This window comes from Alosa pseudoharengus, unplaced genomic scaffold (genome assembly GCF_046254945.1).
Source record: "Alosa pseudoharengus isolate Yale_2024_CS ecotype anadromous, Long Island Sound unplaced genomic scaffold, YU_APseudo_1.1 YU_APseudo_1.1_scf_13, whole genome shotgun sequence".
Lineage (NCBI taxonomy): Eukaryota > Metazoa > Chordata > Actinopteri > Clupeiformes > Clupeidae > Alosa > Alosa pseudoharengus.
Genome location: NW_027468598.1, coordinates 26,066,867 through 26,088,836, shown reverse-complemented (window position 1 = coordinate 26,088,836; position 21,970 = coordinate 26,066,867). Strand labels below are relative to the sequence as shown.

General features: G+C 43.1%; 1 pseudogene; it reads right to left on the bottom strand.

Annotated features, from left to right (window-relative positions):
• Positions 1-234: 234 nt before the first annotated feature.
• LOC143121373 (olfactory receptor 5F1-like) lies at positions 235-17,354 on the bottom strand (annotated as a pseudogene).
• Positions 17,355-21,970: the final 4,616 nt, after the last annotated feature.

The following is a 21,970-nucleotide window of genomic DNA, read 5'->3' as shown; positions in this document are numbered from 1 at the left end:
TCTCCCTCCAACTGGATGGTCGAATACTCGCCGCATCTCAGCAGTAAAGTCCTGGTAGCTGTTACAGGAAGGACCTTGCTGCTCCCAAATGGCAGTAGCCCAAGCTCGGGCCTTCCTGTCAGAAGGGTGATGATGTAAGCAATCCTGGCACGATCAGTAGGGAAGGTGGAGGACTGGAGCTCGAAGGTAAGCGAGCACTGGGTCAGGAACCCCCTGCAGTCTCTTGGGTCACCGTCAAATCTCTCGGGAGTAGGCAGACGAGGCTCGCAGGCAGGCTGGACTGGAACCGGTGGAGCTGGAGGGACAGGAGGAGCTGGAGGAGAACGATTGACTAATGTGGTCAATGTCCCTTGGATCTGGTGGAGAAGTTGTTCATGGCGGCTAACGGAACTGTCATGAGCCCGTAGTCACTCCTCGTGACGAAGCACCGTAGCATCATGACTGACCACCGCTGCATACATCTGCTCCATGGTCGAAGGACGGGGAGGCGGTGTCTGCGGCTTCGGCTGTGCCTGCTGGGTCTCTGCTGAGTCTACGTCCAGGGCTCAGTCTTGCTGTTAGGTTCGTCTGGGAATCGAACCCGGGTCTCCCGCATAGCAGGCGGGAGCCCTACCTCGGTGCCACAAGGTGGTGTGTTGAGACTCAGAATGCAGAGACACACGTTAACTCAGTTCAAGGTTTTTACTTGAAAAGCAGGGCAAAGGTATCCAACAGGGAACAGGCAAAATCCAAGGTCCAATCCAGGCAAGGTCCAATCCAAAACAGTCAGAAAACAGTGAACAATCCAAAAGTAGCAGGCAAACTCGTAATCCAGAAAACAGGCAGGTAAGGTCAGTTACAAGCAAACTATCACAGGGAAACACTCTGAGAAAAACTCACGGAACGGCTAGTCTACAGGACTGCACCAGTGTCAACTCAAGACTGAGCAAAGAACTCAAAACAACAGGGGGTTTAAATAGGCAACTTAACAAGGCTCAGGTGAAACTAACAAATCAATAATGAGAACATGTGATCTGAACATGTGACAGGCATCAAACAAAAACACTGTGGAACAACAGTCACATAATTCATGACACATACTGCTTCCTTATGTTGGAAATGTGTGGAAATGTACAAACATTTAAGGGATACCTATATGTGATATCTGCAACAGTGGCAGGCAACTGAAAACTGTTTGATATTCTGTTCATGTATGCAGTAGCTTAGGGTGGACCGATGACACATCCCTCATTTTTGCACACCACTTTTGTGTATATATAACGTATTGCAATTTTATTATGTCAATATTGTCACATTGTCATTGTCATGTTCTTTTTTTACAATAACAATATATACAGTATGTCAATATAAAAATTTTACCATTTTAATGTACCATATTGTAACACTTTACTTGAAAGTATCTACATAAGAGTGACATGACAATGTCATAACCCTAACCCCAACCCTATTCTCCCCTCCTTAACCCTGGCCCTAACCCCAACCCTAAACTCTCATTCCTCTATCCCACTTCCTGATCCCCCCCAATACTGATACCACTCATTACCACTTACTCTTACACATCACAACCATTACAGCATATTTTCAAACAACACTTTACTCACTTAATCTCTTCACCTTACATTTTCTTCTCACAAGATCATTTCAGTTTACCGGAAAAATAAAAACCTCAAGGACCTTCTCATTCCTTCCTGTTTTTCTAGACACTCTCCACACCGTTCAGCACCTAATGACCCCTTCCTTATCCCTCAATTCCACCGATGCAATTTATATTATTTTTTGGAATGTCACCTACAGTATATAGTTGAAATTGGCAACTCCCTTCAAATTCAACTCCCACAGCATCTTTATAATATTTCCCAGAACATTCACACCACACACAAAGTTCAGCACTTTCAAATTTGCGACACTTCTTATTTGGGTTTTTGTGGGTTAGAAAATAACATAGGGTGGTCACCATCACAAAGGAAAAGGTAGAAGAGAATCTGGATCCAGAAACTCCTCACTCAACATCTACTTGGTTCAAATGAATAATAACTACACAGCCCACCCCTTAAAACTCTCCCCTTTCTTTCTTTCTGGGTTTCTTTCAATTCAATTAAGGCATTCAAACATTTATTTCTCTCCAGTCATAAGTTTAATTTCACTGTTTTAATTACTGTTTACCCCCTTTCCCTCTTCTTTGGCTAGTCTACATGTCACACCACAGCTTTCAGTTTGTATTTGATCTATGTTTTGTCTAATTCCTATCCATTATTTGTTATTTTCTTGTAGTCCACCTTCCCCCCACCCTTCCTGTTTAATATTCCCCATTAATCCCTACTGAGGTTGAGACTTTCTATTATTCCTAACCAATCTTTTTTCTATTATGTTAACCCTTCCCTTTCCCTTTATTATTCAGTTTGTGTATTGCACTGGATTTGAGTTTGTTTTTACGTTTTTGTATCATGCTTGGTTTGTTTTGAGCACTTTGACATAATCACTTAAATATCAACCTCAAATAGTCTACACTATTCCCTCACCTAAACTTAATCCTTAACCTAACCCCTCCCAACTCCCTCTTTTCTGCATGAAATATTGAACTCTTGTTATTATAATTTTATTATTAAATATTATTTAGTTATTACACCTTTACCCTTTTACACACTAGTCTTGGTATCATTATTATGGTTTGTTTAGAACAAGCCTTTCCCTTCTTCAGTTAGCACATTCCCATCTCACTTTCTTCCTTATTTTTCCATAGCTGTATCCCAATAGGCCTGTGCACCCAAAGGCTAACCCCTTCCTCTCTTAGAGAAGCATCTTTTCCTCACTTAACCCTAACTTGTCATGACAAGAACTGAATGACACTTGACAGAAGCGAGTGACAGAACCGTTAAGTCATGACACATTCATGACGGTAGAGGTCTGTGTGGGACTGATTTTTCACACACACCTGAGAAAGACTCCAGATGTCAGTTTCTTGGTTCTGAATGTAGGCTAACTACTGAAGTAGGCCTAGTCTGGTTCCCTCTTCCTCTGTCATGCTTTCGATTTTGAGTTTTGACAACTAGTGCAGTGCCCGTTCAAACATGCCATTCCTGAAAAACCCGTAGCCCAATTACATGCACCTGCTTTAAAAATAAGATGATAGGAAAACATCATTCCAACTAGGCATTCAATAATGAATACTGAATATTATAATAAATTAGCCTATAATTAATGTGGCATCTTATACATGTGTAACTAGATGTACCGCAGAGCGGTACAAAATATGACCGCCTCCCAGTCCAGCACATTTTTTCCACAAAAATAAGTCACGCTGAAAGGCATATCAAGTCAAAGTCAAGTCGGCTTTATTGTCAATTTCTTTACATGCACTGGTCATACAAAGAATTGAAATTTCGTTTCTTACTTTCCCATGCAGACATAGACATACTTTAAATACAGACATAGACATACTTTAGACATAGACATAGCCATAGACAATAAACATAAATTAAAGTGCGAGACTGAAATATAGAACATATATAAAAAAAATAGAGGTAGTTGTGTTGTATATTTACATAGTCCTAGCGTAACCTTCTGACAGAGTAGTAGTAGCAGCAGCATTGTGGCAGAGTGATAAATAACAATGATAACATTTACATTAAGTTTAAACTTGTGCTTGTGTGTACTGTATATATGCAGTCATTTCAAGTATATGAGGCTTGATGTGAAGGAGCAACACGTTAGGCTGCGCAGTCACAGTGCAGTTCCACAGGGCGGTCCTGGGGGGGGGGGGGTTAGGGTAGACAGGATCCTAGGTTCCTGGCTGGCTGGTGGGTGGGGGGGCTGTCAGTGATGGGAGAGTGGGTAGAGTGTTCAGCATCCTGATTGCTTGGTGGATGAAGCTATTTGCAAGTCTGGTGGTGCGGGAGCGGAGGCTCCTGTACCTCTTTCCAGAGGGCAGGAGGCTGAACAGTTCGTGTGCAGGGTGGGTTGTGACCTTGACAATCATTAGTGCTTTGCGGGTGAGGCGGGTGGTGTAAATGTCCTGCAGGGAGGGGAGTGGTGCTCCAATGATCCTCTTAGCTGTGTTAACAATGCGTTGGAGGGTCTTCCTGTTCTGATCTGTGCAGCTTCCGTCCCTCACTGTGATGCAGCTGGACACGATGCTCTCAATGGTCCCTCTGTATAATGTGGTCATGACTGGAGGCGTGGCACTTGCCTTCTTCAATTTGCGCAAGAAGTAGAGGCGCTGCTGGGCTTTCTTCGCCAGTGATGCTGTGTTGGTGGTCCAGGAGAGGTCGTCGCTGATGTGCACCCCCAGGAATTTTGTGCTGCTCACTCTCTCCACAGCATCTCCGTCGATGGACAGTGGTGGCAGTTGTTTGTGGCCTCTCTGAAAGTTGACAACAATCTCCTTGGTCTTGCTGACATTCAGCAGGAGGTTGTTGTCTTTGCACCATTTAGCCAGCAGGTCTACTTCTTCTCTGTAGTAAGCCTCATCGCCCTTAGTGATGAGGCCCACCAGTGTTGTGTCGTCCGCAAACTTCACCAGATGGTTGGAGCTGTGAGTGGTTGTACAGTCATGTGTTAGCAGTGTGAAGAGCAGGGGGCTGAGCACACACCCTTGAGGGGCCCCCGTGCTCAGGGTCAGAGTGCTTGAGGTGTTGTTCCCGACACGTACTGCTTGTGGTCTCTGCAACAGGAAGTCCAGCAGCCAGTTGCAGAGGGAGGTACTGAATCCTAGCTTGTCCAGTTTGCTGATGAGTTGTTGTGGTATTATGGTCTTGAATGCTGAACTGAAGTCTATGAACAGCATTCTCACATGAGTCTTTATTGTCCAAGTAGGTGAGGGCTGGATGGAGGGCAGAGCATATATGATTCTAACTGTCTCACTGAATTGCATTATGCACACTCAATTCTCACTGGTATCTGCTAGACAACAAGTATCAAAACATGATTAGTTCATTGATTTCACATGTAAAATACATTTTATACCACCCCACCCCCATCTTGCCTGTTCATAATTCTGAGAAATTGTGTACGTGCACATGTTTATGTTTGTGTGTGTGTGTGTGTGTGTGTGCGTGCGTGCGTGCGTGTGTGTGTGCGTGTGTGCATGTGCTTGTGTGTGTGCCTGTGTATGTGCCTGTGTGTGTGCATGTGCATGCATGCGTACATATGTCTACTGTGTGAGTATGTGTCATACGTATGATTACTGTGAATGCATGTGTGTGCATTTGTATCTGTTTATGCACATGTGTGCATATGGAATGGGTTAGCATGACCCCTGGAGGCAAATATCAAAACGAAAAACGATGGTTCCATGCTATCCATGTGGGGCTACATGCCCAACAAGTTTCGTGTACCCCGGTCTTTCAGTGTCCCGGGAATCCTTGACGGAAAATTGGGCATGCGAAAAAAAAAAAAAATCTGACTAAACCTATATGACCGCCGTTTCACTGCACGGCGGTCATAATAAATTTAGGCATGGCTGCATGTGACATTTCTACAGATCAGAATGATATAAGCCTAACAACTGTTTTGAGTTAAGGCTAAATGTGTATTAAGCTTACTGAATAACTTCCTAATACTGAAGACAACCCATTTTGTGTAATGATGCATCATTGTTTGAAATTTGCAATGATGTGACTCAAAAACAGTCTTTAGCATAAAAGACGATCCATGGGGTGGAGCTCCCCTGAAACTGGTCCCCTTAGAAACAGTGCAGTGCAGCGATAAACGTCCTACGTAAATAAGCATATTTTGAAATATGCATTCAAAAATCTTCAAAATCGAGAGTGCACTTTTGTGCCACGCACGAGCCACATATGAAATCTTAGGTCAGTCTGACAAATGGTCAACGAGATATGCGTGCCACAGACACACAGACGCTTCTTGCTTTAAAGATATAGCAGCAGGAACAAATGGGGGCGGCCGTGGCCTACTGGTTAGCGATTCGGACTTGTAACCGGAGGGTTGCCGGTTCGAACCTCGACCGGTAGGCCACGGCTGAAGTGCCCTTGAGCAAGGCACCTAACCCCTCACTGCTCCCCGAGCGCCGCTGTTGATGCAGGCAGCTCACTGCGGGATTAGTGTGTGTTCACTGTGTGCTGTGTGTGTTTCACTAATTCACGGATTGGGATAAATGCAGAGACCAAATTTCCCTCACGGGATCAGAACCCACGTAAACGACAATATAGGCTATAGGCCTGCTATCCGTCAGTTATGCTTAAACCCCGTTTTTTAATGCTGCCTAACAGAACATCCAGCTGAACTATAGTTATGAACACTACTTTAATCATTTCCATATTTAATTTTACGCACATATTTCATTTGCGGGAGTGCAGTGAATCATCAGTTTGTCCCGCACCCGCGAACGCACCTCTCTCATTCCGCCCGCTCCCGCAAAGAGCTTTCAAAAGTTGTCCCGCGCCGCACTCTTTTGCGTCAGGACCCCCGGGTCTACCGCGGGAGTGCAGACCTCTACATGACGGTGTCATGTCAGTCTTATGTAGATACCTTCAAGTAAAGTGTAACCGAGTATAAAGTGTATAACGGGAAAAGCCAACATTTACATTACATGCCCATAGGTAGACCTATGATGTATTCAAAGTCAAAGTCAAAGTCTGCTTTATTGTCAATTTCTTCACATGTCAAGACATACAAAGAGACTGACATGACGTTTCCCACTATCCCACGGTGGAGACAAGACATATTTTACCAATTAAGTCCACAGACAAACATAACATTCAAGTAAGGGACAGTTCGTTATTTATAAACGGGGCCACCGGAGGAAAATAGGGGAGGGTCATGTCTTTTTATTCTTTGTTGAGGGGAGGGTCACCTAACTTTTTTTTTGTCTAGGAGGGGGGGGTCACCCATCTTTTGTATTAATGAAAACAGCAAAAAATCAAAGTGGCTTTTTTGATTGTTGATTTCTGTCGCCATATAACGTTCTATTTCGTTCTATAGCTCTGTCAACATTGAACAATGAAAATAAGGGAGATTTCCCGGGTTTCTCACGCAAAATACGGAAAATGTCAACATCCCTCCCCATTAACATTGGAAGGTTGGAGCAACAAAGTAGCTTAGCCTACTTTATCCAGCCCTAAAAAAGCTAAATTTAACTTTGTTTTACCTGTAGTTTACCGTGTAGCCTAGCCTAACTTTAAACAGTGTGCATGCTTATAAAGCATACTTGTGCTTCATTCATCCACACATCCAGCTCCTAACGTTTTGATTAGCATTTCTACCAATTGACCTTGTTTCTGCCCATCTCTAGCTTTGCTGAGCTCCATCCTTTCTGTTTTTGTTGTTTGCAAAAATATATAGTAGTAGGCCCTATTTATTGGTAACCAGCAACAAGTGCAATTTGTTAATCGCTGTCATTCTCTCTCCAACAAAAATGTGTTACGTTCCAAGTAGCAGTGCGTAATTCTGCTTCATAAAGTTGAACAAATACATTGGTCATATAAATAGCCAGTTTATGGTCTACAGTGTAGAGTTGGTAAGTTATGGTAGGCCAACTTGGAGTGAATATACAGGGGGATTTCTTTGGCTCTTAGCCTGGCAGGTGCGCACGTAGACATAGCCTATGGCCGAACACTGCAAGCGCCAATGAATCGTGCTCTCACGACCACCACGTCGTTAACTTAAATAGGCCTTCTGTAGGTTAACATCACTTCAAATCACTTCAAATAACATCAAGTTCAAATTCAAGCAAGCAAAACGATGATTTGAATACATCTGTTTCTCTGGAAGGGCAAGAGGTATCAACAGGACAACACAGAGACAGGCCAGAATGCAGGACTAATGTTATGAGAGTATTACAGTAATATGGGATATTCTACGGGAAAATATTAAAACGGCAAGACAGCGGGGAAAAGTAAAAATGATAGGCCTAAACCCGGAAAAAGTTGCCATGTTAGGTATTTTTCGGTCCCTGTGATTATTTGTGAAATTGTTTCTAACGGCCTTTTCAAGTCATTTGAGAAGGAAGGAGTGTAGCATGCTCCCAAATTGACGCTCGTCTGAGAAATTGAGTTTTGGATAATCTTCAGCTTCGGCAGCTTTACAATGACTGAGGAAGCCTAGAGACGAGTCCATAGCAACAACTTCATGTGTTGAATTTGTTATTACCCAGTGTGCTTTGTTGAATGGTCTCAATGTTTTATTGTTTTATTTCATGTGAATACTTACTAGAGGAGTAACTTATTTCAAGTAGCCTAGGCTAATGCAGTTGCAGGAAGTGTGCATTTAGTTTCCATGCTTATTGTGTTTCCACAACAATTAGTGAATAAATCTACTGAAATGGCCACCATCTTGGTGAAGTGTGATGTGTAAGATCAGAAAGCAGAGGGTGAGTTTAGAAAGGTAGCTTACGTCGATGTGTTTTTTGAAAACACTGCTGAAGGGTCGTTGAAAATTTTCTTGCAGGCAGGGGAGGGTCATGCAACTTTTGATTGAAACACTCAAAATCCCTCCGGTGACCCCGTTTATAAATAACGAACGGTCCCTAAACAATATAAAAAGTAAATAAGAAGGCACATACAATGAAGAAATAAGAGCAGCAAAATTTGGGTTGAAATTGTGCAATTGTGCATACAGTAGACAGTCAATATATTAGTGCAAAAGTCAGGCCAATAAATTGCTGAGGTAGTTCTGTTTGACCTAAGTATGCAAGTGGCATAGTGGTGCAAGTTATGTAAGAGCAGCAGAAGTGTTCAGAAGTGTTTTCAGGACAACAGGACAACAACAACAAGTTGCAAAGTGTGCAAGTGTACAAGTGGAGTAGTGCAAGTGGAGTAGTGCAAGGCAGCCATTTTGGGTCCAAAGTCCAGGATGTTATGTAGCTGAGGGTGGAGGGGGGAGAGAGTTCAGCATCCTAACAGCCTGGTGTATGAAGCTGTTGGTGAGTCTGGTGGTGCGGGAGCGCAGGGTTCTGTACCTCTTCCCAGAGGGCAGTAGATCAAACAAATTGTGAGCGGGGTGACTTGCATCACTCACAATTGTGGTCGCCTTGCGGGTGAGGTGGGTGGTGTAAATTTCCAGCTGTGTTCACTATGCGCTGCAGGGCTTTCCTGTTGTATTCAGTGCAGCTTCCGCCCCACACAGCGATACAGCTGGAGAGGATGCTCTCAATGGTACCTCGGTAGAATGTGGTCATGATGGCTGGTGGAGCACTTGCTCGCCTGAGTTTCCGCAGGAAGTAGAGGCGGCGCTGAGCTTTCTTTGCCAGTGATGCAGTGTTGGTGGTCCAGGAGAGGTCTTCACTGATGTGCACCCCCAGGAATTTGGTGCTGCTCACTCTATCCACCACAGCACCGTGGGTGTAACCTCTCCGGAAGTCAACAACAATCTCCTTTGTCTTGCTCACGTTCAGCAGGAGGTTGTTGTCCCTGCACCACGTGGTCAGAAGGTCGACCTCCAACCTGTATTGAGTCTCGTCGCCCTTGGTGATGAGACCCACCAGAGTTGTGTCGTCAGCAAATTTCACTTTGTGGTTGTTGCTGTAGGTTGGTGGACTGAGCACGCAGCCTTGGGAGGCCCCCGTGCTCAGTGTGATGCTGCTTGAGATATTGTTGCCAACACGTACTACTTGAGGCCTCTGACAGAGGAAGTCCAGTAGCCAGTTGCAGAGGTAGGTACTGAGTCCCAGTTTGTCAAGTTTGCAGATGAGTTGTTGTTATTATGGTGTTGAATGCAGAACTGAAGTCTATAAACAGCAATCTCACATATGAGTCTATTTTTCCAGGTGGGTGAGGGCTGGGTGGAGGGCAGAGCAGATTGCATCCTCTGTGGACCGTTTGGCTTGGTATGCAAACTGGAAGGGGTCCAGGGTGGGGGGGAGAATGGATTTGATGTGTGACATGACAAGCCGCTCAAAGCACTTCATGATGATGGGTGTCAGTGCCACGGGGCGGTAATCATTGAAGCAGGATGGAGCAGTTTTCTTCGGCACAGGTATGATGGTGGCAGCTTTGAAACATGATGGGACGATAGCTTGCTTCAGGGAAGTGTTAAAGATGTCTGTGAAGACATCCTTAAGCTCCTCAGCGCAGTCCTTCAGCGCACGACCTGGGATGTTGTCTGGGCCTGCTGCCTTACGGGTGTTGATAGCAGCAAGTGTCCTCTTCACGCTGTCGGCAGAGAGGCACAGGGGCTGTTCGTGTGGAGGGGGAGGGGTCTTCTGTGGGCAAGTGCTGTTTTGTGCTTCAAAGCGAGCAAAGAAGCGGTTCAGATTGTTGAGCAGAGGGATGTTGCTCTCACAGCTCTGTGGCGCGGGCTTGTAGTTCTTGATGGCCTGAATGCCCTGCCATAGGCTTTGTGCGTTCCTGCTGTCTTTGAAGTGGGTGGTTATCTTGTGAGTGTATTCCTTTTTTGCTTCCTTGATGCCACGGGACAGGTTGGCTCTCGCTGTTCTCATGCCAGCTTCATCCCCAGCTCTGTAGGCTTTGTCTCTGGCCCTCAGCAGCCTGAGGACATCCCCTGTCAGCCATGGCTTCCAGTTAGCCCGAGTGATGATGTCTTTTGTGTGGGTCACATCATCGATGCACTTGGTGATGTAAGTGTCTGTACAGTGTCTGTATACTCCTCTATGTCTGTCTGGTTGTTGTAAGTGGCTGCCTGCTTCAACATTTCCCAGTCTGTTGTGTCAAAGCAGTCTTGAAGAGCATCGGAGGCTCCCTCAGGCCACACTTTTACCTGCTTACGAACCGGTTTGTTTGCTTTTACTCTTTGTCTGTATGCAGGCATTAGCATAACAGTGATATGGTCAGAAAGTCCAATGTGGGGGAGGGGGGTGGCTTTGTATGCTCCTTTGTGTGTAGTGTAGACCAGGTCCAGGATGTTGTCTCCTCTTGTTGGAAAATCAACATGCTGGTGTAGCTTTGGAAGAACAGTTTTAAGATCTGCATGGTTAAAATCTCCAGCGAAGATGGTGAAACCGTCTGGGTGTGCCGTCTGTTGTTCACTGACAGCCTGGTACAGTTCACTAAGAGCCGTGTTCCTATCGCTGTTATTGTTGGTAGGCGGGATGTATACTGCGACTAGCAGAATCGCAGTAATTTCCCTTGGCAGGTAAAAAGGACGGCACTTTATGATCATTAACTCCGCCAGTGGTGAGCAGTGTTTGCATACTACTACAGTGTCCCGGCACCATTCGTCACGGATATAAACACAGATTCCTCCTCCTCGTGATTTTCCTCCCTTTACAATGGCCCTGTCTGCTCGATAGCATGCTAGCAGCTCCAGTTGTACAGCAGAGTCCGGAATGTTGTCATTTAACCAAGTCTCAGTGAAGACGAGCACACAGCAGTCACTCACTGTCCGGTTCGTTGATCTCAGCAGTCGTATGTAATCCATTTTGTTGTCCAGTGATTGTACATTTGCCAGGAGAATGGATGGTATGGCTGGGCGAGTTGGGTTGGCCGCTAGCCTGGCCCAGACGCCTCCGCGCTTGCCCCTCTTCTGCTTCCTCGCACACCGCTTCCGACGCTTTCTTTCCGGGGGAGGAGTAGCAGGCGAGTCCGGTGTTGTTGCAGGCCGGAGTAGTCCGAGTTCCTTTAGCGTCTCTGTTGCAAAGTCCAGAACGCTGCAAAACTTGCTTTTGCAGATGTCCAGTAGAAACTGCCTGCTGTATGACGTAGTAAGACGAGACGAACACGTAAAACTTTCGGACAAACACTTTTTAAACGAACAAAACACCGTTCGGTTGGGACAGAGAGAGGTCGCTGCGTGTGCACGCGCCGCCATCTTGTATTCAACAATGAATATTGAATATTCTTATATGTAAGGGATAACGGCCGCTGAGGTGTCCTGTTATACGGAATTAATGGACGAGGGTGAGGGGCTAAAGCAGTCCCTGATGCCAGGGATTATAAACGATAATATTTTTCATTTCGTTTCGTTCTGACCAGAAACTTTATTTTTCTGTTCCGTTCCAGTGTTCCTAGGCTTCTCTTCTAATTATTAAGTTTAAGTATAAGTATATATACTTTTTTGATCCCGTGAGGGAAATTTGGTCTCTGCATTTAACCCAATCGTGAATTAGTGAAACACAAACAGCACACAGTGAGGTGAAGCACACACTAATCCCGGCGCAGTGAGCTGCCTGCTACAATGGCGGCGCTCGGGGAGCAGTGAGGGGTTAGGTGCCTTGCTCAAGGGCACTTCAGCCGCGGCCCACTGGTCGGGGCTCGAACCGGCAACCCTCCGGTTACAAGTCCAGAGTGCTAACCAGTGGGCCACGGCTGCCCAAACTGGTTATCGATTATAAAAGAACGGTTAATAACGTTATTTTTAAAAAGTTTGCCTACAACTTATAATAAGAATAATAAATAATGAAACAACATTATATCACCTTGCAGTTAAATTTTATTTGTTTCCGTACAAAAGGTTCCTCCTTTCCGACAGTCGGCAACATGAAATTAGGCTGCAGGCTACCATTTAAACACAAACATGGCCATGTCTTTCGAACGGAAGTCCGTTCAAAAAAAGGAAAGCAAGAAAATGCAGCAGCCTAGACCCATGGCTATTCAAAACAAAATGACAACAAACTCAGCCGGTCACATTCAAACTAATTCGGAAAGCATCTCCAACAAAACGTTCTCCATTACGCGCAAAATAAACACAACTCATGTCCAGAGGCCTAGGCCTACTCTCTTCTATAACTCGAGAGCTATTTTAAATAGACAACAGATAGCTTACATACCAAATTGCTTATTTAGTTTAAGGATAAGTATGTCCTCCAAAACATTCTCCTTCAGATTGCTGCGCAAAGGAGACAGGATATATTTGAGAGATGAAAAGGCACACTCTACACTGACCTGGGTAACGGGTACAGGCAGCACACTCATTGCAAGTTTGTATAGCTCAGGGTTTGCGCTAGACATGCAAGCCCAATAAGAAAAGATGCTTTCGCTTCTTTTATGTCTAGCCTCTCTAGCATAGACGTCTAAGAAATTGGACAGTGAAACGCTTGGGACTGTCCTGCGACCTGTCTCCCTTTGTTGAAGTAAACTATCTACTTCGTCTTCTTCTTCCTCAGATGAGGATGACGGGGTTTGAGGAGAAGGTTTGGTGGATGCCAGGGCCTGCATTATTTCCCACGTTCTAGTGAGGTGGACTTTAGCCACGTCAGTCTGGTGGTCACTTAGGAGGACTTTGTAACGCGGGTCGAGAAAAACGGCAGAGATAAAAGCTACATTGTCGAACAGCATCGTTTTGCGGCGCTGGAGACAGCTTGACAAGGTTTTAGCGAATCTGGACTCCACCTTACCTGTTTCGAGTTGGCATTTTAGCCACACACCACAGAAATCTCCTGCTGTTAACTGGTCGCACTGTAGACATTTTGTTGCTATTTTGGCAGGTTTCAATGCATCTACTAAAACAGAGATCTCCTGCCATTCCGCTACGCTAAGATGCCGCTCTGGGATGCTAGGGGCCATATTCTCACAGAAAGCTCGGAGTTCACAAAGTCGCTCTAGCATATCGTGGGTTGAATGCCATCGTGTTATGCAATAGATGATGGCTCTATTGTGACCCGTTCTCTTTAGCACGGCATCTACAGTTTGCGTTCTAAGTTTTTTAGTGACGTGCCTGGCTTTTGCTATGAGATTAGACACTTGTCTATCTTTTAAGGCATCCAGTACTGCTAACTGTAAGGTGTGGGCAGCGCATCTTACACTTCGAAGCATTGGACGCCCATGCAGCTCACTAGTGTCAAACTCTACCTCAAACCCGTCATCCAAGTCACTCTCCCCCTCCTCACTATCTTCGTCATCCATCCCCTGGATCTCCTCTCCCTACATCTCAGTCATCAATGACACAGCTTCGATCATATTAGCCCCATTATCAGTTGTGACTGAATAGATCTGAAGTGTTAAATTATATTCCCCAAGAACTCCGCGAACAATCGATGAGATGTAGCTTCCAGTGTGCTTCTCTGTAAGTTCTCTTACTGCTAAAGTTCTCAGCACTATTTGCTGACCATCTGTAAACTGTGCATTAATTCCAAGAACAGAGCGTTCCCTGCATGTTGCTGCATCTATTTTTAACATCAGCAGCTTGTCACTGAGCTGTTCTGAGAGTTTTTCACGTTCAATTCTGGCGGTATCTATAACCATCTCCCTGATATTTGACTGGTTGATTGCAACAGAATTCCCCATCGCCTCTACAATTGGAGAGATTATTTTCTGGAAACCAGAATCTTCCATAAGAGAAAAAGGTCGACCATTTGCAGTAACGAGCTCTAGACAGGCTTCTTTCAAAGTGTCGGGTGCTAACTGAACAGATATACTGCGAGGTTTTTTAATCACTAAAGAGTCTAGTGTTGTTTGGCTATCAGCTGTCCTCTTTGATCCAGTCGATCATGTATCAGTTGACGCGCTCTCTAGTTCTGCATACACTGTGGGATCCTCTGGATGTGCCGCAAAAGATTTCCTCCATGGTTGCTCTTAATGGAGTCGGAGCATCCATCTACTTTGCAGTGCGATGTATTATCTACAGGATTGTAGATGTAAAACTTTCGGGCTGGATTTTCCTGGTGATGTCCCATCTGTTAGGTCGGAAGAAAGTGACCCGTTAGCCCCAAATCCGCAGGCTAATTACACCACTGTTTTTTCAATGTCAGATTGCTAACCAGCACATCGCAAACCCCTTGTCTACTGTTCATTTAGACTATTTATGGCAAGTGGCGTGAGGAACTTGTAAGGGCATGTAACATTGGATGTAGCATCTTACCACTGTGAAGTTGCATAGGACCAGGAAGATATGGATCTATAGGCTACTCGCTAGTGTCAACAGTAGTTTCACTTCAGCCAGGCGGTCTGGGGAACATTGAGCGGGCAGGTAGCCAAGCCTATCACTTCCGGAATAAAACTTTATTTCAAGATTTATTTTTTATTTCCACAATATTTCAAGAAAGGTTATTTGGAACGAAAAATAACGTTATTAACCGGTTATTTAAAATTATTATTAATATTATTATTGAAAATATTGTTTTCACTCCGGAACAGCTGAAATTGTTTTTGTTCCCGTTTTCGATTACGTTCATCACAAAATTTCTTTCTTTACCGGTTTTCGTTTTCGTTCTTTGAACCGTTTCTAATCCCTGCCTGACGCACAGCTGAGGGGAGTTGCCTCCACCCGAGTCCATTAATTCCGTGTAATAGGACACCTCGCAGGGTCGTTATACCGCTTATCACCCGGTTGCCACTATAGGCAATAGTCATGCCTTTATACGCAAAGGAAACAAGCGGTTCTGTTTAAAAAGAAGCCGACTTGTTCAGTTTTTGTACAACTTTCTATGGCCCGGACAGTTAGCTTGTTTACACTTAATTCCATTGTTGCAAAGCCTGCTTCCAGGCTCAACCGTCGTCCTACTATGGTTGTTTTAGTTACCATTCATAAGCATTGATATGGAACGGTGATTAAACTTTTTTTACCAGATCTACTTCATAGGTGTCCCGTTAATCAGAATTAATAGCCACCCCACCAGCCAATCAGAAAAGAGCATTTCTTCTCTCTGGGTGATAATGTATTGTAAATGTGCAATAAGCACAATTTGGTTACACTTTACTTGACAGTATTGACATAAGAGTGACATGACACTGTCATGAACGTATCATAAACAAGTCATAAACGTTTATGACATACTGTAACGCTTCTGTTATTAAGTGACATTCATTTTTTGTCATAACAAGTTAGGGTTAGGATTAGGGTTAGAGGTTAGGATCAGGGCTCATGTGTCATGTCACTTATGTCGATACTGTCAAGTAAAGTGTTACCCAGAATTTAACTATTTTACATTTTTACAGATTAATAGGCAGTAGGCCTACCAACTGTTTTGAGCTTAGCCTAATTGAATAACTTGATGATGGAGAAGCCATTTCCAGACCTCCCAACCTTGAAAAAAATACTGAGTATTGAGTACTTCCTCAAACCAGGAAAAAAAATGCTCACATTGCCCTTCATGTATGCAGCCAAAAACAGACCAAACAACATAAATCTGTTTTAAAGACTGATCAAGAGCTGTGAAAACCACTTGTGTGCTGGGGCAGTGGATGTCCATTTCTCTGGTTTAAATTCTATCATGTCTATTATTACCTCAGTTAAAAAACAGAATCAATGTGTCACCTTTTGTTCAAAAGCTCTGATACATTTATTAATTCTGTTGCTCAAGGTACATTCATTTCTCATTGTGATTAAATATCAAATCATGGTTAAGTAAAATAAGTTAATAATATTGATAGTAAATACATAGTATAAGCAATAGTAAAAAAAAAATAATCAAAGTAAGAGCAATAGTAAATAAATAAATAAACAAAAATATGAGTTCTGGTCACAGTGTGTCAACACCATTAATAAAGATGTGTTTGTATTTAAATTCATTTAAGATCAGGATATCCAAAGCAGTATGGTTCATCAAACAAAAATCAATCATCCATTTTTTCTAAGATGACATGTCATTTTGTGTTTACAACTTTGACTGTATAGTACTTTTCGAATTTGTGGAAGTTGGAGGCCATAAATTAATGGGTTCAGTAGAGGAGGAAAAATAAGAAATTGTATAGCCAATGCATTGCGAACACTAACTGGAAGATGTACTGAACCATACCAGCTGTATAATACATCAAACAATGAAGTCACAATATATATGACCATAACCACAATATGAGGCACACAAGTTTTACTGAACTTTGATCTACCCTCACTAGATGATATACAAACATGGACAATATGAGCATAAGAAATTAAAATCAAGACTAACTGTAAAAGATAAATCGCAACTGCCATCATACTCCATACCCGGTTGGCTATTGTTTGATAACATCCCAACATTACTATTGAAGGATTGTCACAGAATAGTTTATGGATTCGAGATCCACAAATGGGTAGTCTAGAAGTAAGGAGAATATTTATTAGTGCTGACAAGAGAGGATAAGACCAGGCAATACAAGCAACTTCAACACAGCACGTGGAGTCACAATGTTGTGGTATTGCAGTGGTCTGCAAATTGCCACATAGCGGTCATAAGACATCACTGTTAAAACTGTAAATTCACACATGGCAGAGCTGTAAATCACATATGTTTGAATCATGCACCAACTGTAGCTTATCATGTGAATATCAGACTGCAAGTCCAACAAAAGTTTAGGGTAAAAACCAACAGTCCCGTAAAGTCCATTTGCACACAGATGAGAGAGGAAAATGTACATGGGCTCATGGAGGCTTTTATCCACTGTCACAATAAAGATCAAAGTTAAGTTGACTATAATAATGAGGATGTAAAGGACAAACACCAACAAGAAGTACAGAGGCTTGTAAACTCCTGAGTCCTGCAGCCCAGAAAGAATAAAGAATTTAAAAGTGAAGATGTTTCCCATAATTTCAGGCATATTTCACATGTATTGTAATGCTACAGCAAATTGTAACATCATAAAGCAGCATTTAAATACATCCACATACAAACATATACCAAATAAAATATTATATATTAAAGTGTTTTGATTAAAACCATATTCACAATGTTTGAAACTCTATCAGTTACAGCTATATACTCTGCTATACCTTTTGTTGTTCTGTGAATACAAGCACTACTAGATAGATAGCTCATTTATACCTTAAGCTCCACCTTAGGGACTTATATCATGTTTTAATTTCCACAGATGAACACAGTGAAATGCTACAGGAATGAGATATCAAAACGTGTTATCTAAAGTGCCCTCACAGAGAAATGCTACAGGAATGAGATATCTAAACTGCCCTCACAGAGAGGTACAATCAGTGACATTTTAACACCACAGACCTCATCCTCATAGTTATGACAAGTTGCAAACACTACAGCTGGGGTACAATGGGAGTGCAACTGAAGCATTCAGTTCACAGAGCGTATACAACAACAATTAGTTTCGACTATAATTGATGGAACTGGGTACACCAGACGTGATAGCAGCACACATTTTTGAAAAAATTAGACCAGACCATTAAATCTTAGACTGTTTTTATGAGCACAATGCTTCAGTTGTGCGCTCGGTGTAATAAGTAGGTGCAAATGAGCATGTGAGTTTAATGATATGAAGTTCATGATGTTATTGTGTCATAGAAGCATTATTGTAAATGACCCCATAAGGGTTCTGTATTTAAGAAATGTATATGTTTCTTTCTATTTTGTCTTTATTATAATATGTGTTTAATTATTAGTTTGTGAATGAATAGGCCTTTTACTTTTATGTAGCAACAAAGGGTGAACTTTTATTTTGAAACGGGCTATCGCGAGTTTTGTTTTATTATCTTTGTTTTATTATCTGAAGATGGGGGATAGCGTAAGGAAAAAGGACTACAGCTCTTCCTAGAGTTGGATGTCTCGAGACCGGTCTTGGTCTCGAGACCGGTCTCGAGACCACTTTTACGTGGTCTCGGTCTTGTCACAGTCTCGACCGTCTTTGGTCTGGGTCTTGTCTTGGTCTCGGATCCCTCGGTCTTGTCTTGGTCTCATTGTCTTGGTCTTGCGGTCTCGGGTCGAAATAGTGGTCGGGAGATTTGCAACAAATATGTCCATGATACAAAACATAACATTCGATAATGCAACATTAAATTATTTCGCCTTTCACGCCCTTCAAATGCAACCTTTCAAATGCAACCAATCAATGACATAGGCCTACATGTATTTTGTTGTGATTAAGAAACTGGCGCTCATCCAATCTAAAGACGCAAGTGTAGCCAGCGGAAACGTTAGGTTTACGTCGTAGCTGTCAGTCTCAGTCAGACCTAGTAATAATAATGTCAGAGAATTCCGCCATCATTAAATTTGCATTCACGGAACATAAAGAAATTTGCAGTCCAGGGGCAAGAAAGAAGCATTCTGCAAAATGCAAGTTTTGCAAAGTCTCTCTCTATCATCATTGTCATGCAATTGCTATAGCCTACATAGTTTATCTCACCCAGTCTACGAAAACATTTACAGTGAGTGAGCTCACAGTCACACACATTCATGACATGCTCTGTCTCTGCATTGTTCTGTCTGTAGTTGAAATAATACCTTCTTAAATTTAATTTAAACTGGGACTGAACCTCTTACCCCAGCAGGGTTCTCAAGTCTCACGCAATGGGCGTGAGACACACGCAATTCAACAAGTTCACACGCTCACACACCACACCTTGCATTTCTCACGCAGAAATATTACTAGGGATGTCAAGGCATCTGCATAATTATTAGAGGAGGCGCAGGGATACGAGAGGATTTCTCGCAGGGTTCAGAACTAGCGCACCACTCACCAGCAAAATCAAAAAAAGAAATAGCCACCGACATCCAATCAAAAATAGTAGGCTATTCGTTGTATCCGGGTAAAATTCCAAAATAGCACATCCCCTCCCTACAACCACGTTATGCTTGTGTGGGGTTACACGTTTAAGATTTCAAAACGGCACCAACATTCTTTTTATTCAGAAATTCAACTGTCTGTCATTTGGTAAACCAGCCTACTTATGGTACTTTACAGGGTGTGTAAATCAAGCCTTTTCACGAACATTTGGCCTAGCCTACTTTATGGCAAAATTATTTCTTATCTATAAACTAAACTAAACTGTCGGTCATTAAGAAAACCTAATGATTGTGTCGTTATAGCTTTGTGTAAGCCAGACATCATCAACATTCATTTTACACGACCAATCACTCTCGTGGCTGCCTGCACTTTCCCTGTCGTGCAACTTTCGCACTCGTTTGTGCTTTTTAGCGCCGTGTTCATCAGGTCCCGGGACACCCATCTGATCCTCCATGGACCATGTCAACAATGAATGAAAATTAGCTTATTATTAACGAGTGTTATCAATTTGAGCGAGTATGCTACACATAGGCCTACATTTATTTCTAAACATACAGGACTGCTGCAGACAATGACCTGCCAACCACCATAATGTATAATGAACTTGCTGTCCTCGGTTTCGGCATGCACATGCTTAGTCTAATGATTCAGTGACAATATAGGCTACTCAAGTGAATAAAGCAATTAGCCTAATAAATAAAATATTTGTCTCATAGGCCTACATCTCGTAAATTGGTGAGCCATAGAATATCCCAGCGTCACGATTATTATATTTCAAGATTCCAATCTATCTCACCTAAATATGAAAAGTCATTTCTACTGACATGCTTCCTGGTGACATAAAACAACAAATGGTTTCCTTTGATAAGGCTGACATAAGAGACATAGGCTATGCATTATACTTTCCCAGACAAAAACAAGATATAGGATGTATAGATTACAATGACAAATTCAAGGTCTCAAAGGGTTAATGCTTCTTTCCATTTTTTTTAAATAATTAGTGAGTGAGTGCACCCCCCCCCCCCCCCCCAATCTCACTCCAAGCTGAGCTCAAAACTTTAGAACCCTGCCCCAGTATGCTGCTCTTATTCAATTGATGCAAGTTATGGTGTAACACCAGAGACTTTCTAATGTGGAGACACAGCACTCAAAAAATCCTACATAGAAATGCATGGGGCTAGTTTGCAACGCCGTTGTCTACACATATCCCACCCCTTCCTCGGCAAAATGTCGACATGTGTATACATTGAGCGAATCATGTGGTGTGAGTTGACTACTTTGAGCCAATTATGTGCTGTGTTGTGCAGACATTGTGCCAATCATGTGTTGTGAACTCGACACTGGAGCACGGTTGGTGTGGTGAAGCCTTGCGCACGCGCATTTCTGCTGAATAGGATGCCCGATGAGTACCCAAAAAGCGTTGCAATATGGCCGCCGAGTGGAGGGACATGCCTAAAAGGACTTTGGTAACACTAGCTCGCTAGCTGTTTTTTTTTTTTTTTTTTTGGTCTCGGTCTTGGTCTCGGTCTCGTCTCGACTTTGTCTTGGTCTTGACTCAGTCTGTCTTGGCCTTGGTCTCGTCTTGGTCTCGGTCTTGATACCCTCTGGTCTTGGTAGTGTCTTGGTCTCGGTTTAGGCGGTCTTGACTACAAGTCTAGCTCTTCCAAAAGAAAGTTTATTGAACAGTAACAATTTAAGGACCCGTATGAGTTTCACATTGTGAATCACCCCAATCACCATCTTTATGTTGTGGATGCTCTCTGTCACCAAGATGTGGGGAAAGATGTGGGGGTAAAGTGTACAAAAAAAACTCACAGCGCTGTTCGAAATTGGCCACAGCCCCACTTCTGCTTTGGCAGTTGTGAAACGTGATCTGCTTGTGGAGTACGGATAAAGGTTTTTATATACCTCAGCAAACAGGGAGATATGCTCAGTCAGATGTTCCAATATGTCCAAAGGTTGGCATAACATCTGGACACACTTTTAAGATGACTACCACTAGTTGCATTTGTCAAATAAATCTAAAGTGATCAATTGATGGACTCAGTGTTATGCAGTAAGAAATAATTAAATCAAAGGTTAAGCGATAGTATTCTAATGTTCTATGAATGTCTTTTCTAGACTCTTCCCCAAGGTGTGTAGGGCAGAGTACAGAGCACAAAATGGGCCTACCATGTTGGTGGCTCTTCAAAATCAAGTGGAAAGATACTGTACAACAGCAAGTGTGAGGAGTCCTGTGCCCTCATGTAAACATCTTCCAGAGGCACTCCTCTTGTCGTCGTATGCTCTCCCTTGATGCAGAGGGTGCACCAACAGTGGGTAGCTGTGTTTCATGGACTCTTCAGGGAACATGGAGAGAGAGAGAGCTGCATGGTGTTTGTAGTGTTTTGAGTAACCCACTGGTGTCTTAGTAGTCAGTTCTGTAAGAGTTGGCGATTAGTAATGCCTATAGAATGAGATCCTATGTTGATTGGTTATGCCTGTTTTGCTGCCACCGCTCTGTGCTGTTTATTAAACGAAGCTACTAGTTTCATGCAAGCTGCGTCTCCATGCGTCTCTGATAAAAAGTAACATACACAACAGTGGCGATAAAAACGATATGCCAATGTCTGTGATTAAATCACAAAATACGGACATTCTGTGACTTCAGGAAGGAAGTTACACTAAAGGTTTGGAAA